Here is a 2,249-nt window from a genome sequence, read left to right as displayed (position 1 = left end):
TACATAATCACTGGTGCTTTTGTACTGTTATTTGGCAGTAAAGTATTTATAATAAAAATATGTTTCCAATCATTGCAGTAAGGAAAATGTGCCTGTGTGTTTTAATGACTGGCTCATTCGCACCCTATGGAAAGATCTATAGTCACTTTAGATCAGTGGTTGTCAACGTATGAGATAAAGGGGGCATCAAATGTGGCCCCTGACATCACCAAAGGACCGCACATACTGTTCAATATATATAATGCTTGAGTGGACTGTCGGAGACTTCAGACTTTAATAGATGAAAATGAGGGCTAGAGAGTGTAGACGTGCCACATTTTGGGCTGGGGGTGTGCTTTTGAAGACAATAGAAAACAGGGAACACGTTACATGAAACTAGTAAACATCAATTCTATTGCCCCAATCGATGTTTCCACTATAGACCACTAAGGTCTGAGGGCCACACATCATATATGAAAGGGCCACATGCCTACAGTCAATAAAGTGGTACTTTAGCTAAAATAATAAAAATGGGCAAACAGGCAGGAAGTTTAATGCAGAAAAGACATGCTTTGTCTCTTCTGCACTGAAGTTACTTACCTGCTGATGATTTTTAGGTGACAGGTTCTCAGTCTAAAAGATGTCTCCTCTGTACTTCGCTGAGTGTACTGCAATGCAAATCGCACTGCAATACATTCCTTCCCGACTCTGCTAGCCAACGAAAGTGACAAGTGACCTGGAAAAGATGTCATACACATAGTTTTCTGGGTCACAGCAAGAAGGGGAGGAAAGTGGACGTGTGTCCACTCTCCTCCCTCCCCTCCACCACATAAAATACCCCTCAAAATAATTATGAGGCCATTCCCATATACACTATATTGTCAAAAGTATTGTTCGGCCTGCCTTTACACGCACATGAACTTTAATGGCATCCCAGTCTTGGTCCATAGGGTTCAATATTTAGTTGGCCCCGACCTTTACAGCTTCAACTCTTCTGCTGTCCACGAGATTTAGGAGGGTGTCTATGGGAATGTTTGACCATTCTTCCAGAAGCACATTTGTGAGATCAGGCACTGATGTCGAACGAGAAGGCCTGGCTCACAGTCTCCGCTCTAATTTATCCCAAAGGTGTTCTACCGGGTTAAGGTCAGGACTCTGTGCAGGCCAGTCAATACCTTCCACCCCAAACTCACTCATCCTTGTCTTTATGGACCTTGCTTTGTGCACTGGTGCGCAGTCATGTTGGAACAGGAAGGGGTCATCCACAAACTGTTCCCACAAAGTTGGGAGCAGGAAATTGTCCAAAATGTCTTGGTATGCTGACGCCTTAAGAGTTCCCTTCACTGGAATTAAGGGGCCAAGCCAAACCCGTGAAAAACAACCTCACACCATAATCCCCCCTCCACCAAACTTTACACTTGGCACAATGCAGTTTGCCAAATACCAGTCTCATGGCAACCGCCAAACCCATCGGATTGCCAGACAGAGAAGCGTGATTGGTCACTCCAGAGAACACATCTTCACTTCTCTAGAGTTCAGTGGCGGCATGCTTTACACCACTGTATCCGATGCTTTGCATTGCGCTTAGTGATGTAAAGCTTGGATGCAGCTGCTCAGCCATGGAAACCCATTCCATGAAGCTCTCTACACACTGTTGTTGAACTAATATGAAGGCAGCCTTTAGCTATTGACTCTGCAGACAGTTGGTGACTTTGCGCACTGTGCGCTTCAGCATGCACTGACCCCGCTCTGTGATTTTACATGGCTTAATTGCTGTTGTTACCACTTTGTTACAATACCACTAACAGTTGACCGTGGAATATTTAGTAGCAAGGAAATGTCACGGATGGACTTATTGCACGGGTGGCAACCTATCACGGTACCACACTTGAATTCACTGAGTTCCTGAGAGCGACCCATTCTTTCACAAATGTTTGTAGAAGCAGTCTGCATGCCTAGGTGCTTGATTTTATACACCTATGGCCATGGAAATTATTGGAACAGCTAAATCCAATGATTTGGAGGGGTGTCTCAATACTTTTGGCAATATAGTGTGTATGGAGGGAGGGGTGTAGAGGTGAACAGAGGAAGGGAGTGGCTGCAGAGGTGAGCAATGGAGGTGATATGGGGGGTGCAGTGGTGACCAGTGGATGGCGGGTGGTACAGAAATGACCAATAGAGGAAGGATGCAGAGGTGACCAGTGGATAGAAGAGGGGGGGGGTTGCAGAGATGACCAACGTATGAAGGTAAGGGATGCAGAGATTGCTGG

The sequence above is a fragment of the Staurois parvus genome, unplaced genomic scaffold, assembly GCF_062004578.1.
Source record: "Staurois parvus isolate SC_StPar_1 unplaced genomic scaffold, SC_StPar_1.0 ptg000018l, whole genome shotgun sequence".
Lineage (NCBI taxonomy): Eukaryota > Metazoa > Chordata > Amphibia > Anura > Ranidae > Staurois > Staurois parvus.
The sequence above is the reverse complement of the archived record's forward strand: the minus strand, read 5'-3'. Positions refer to the sequence as shown.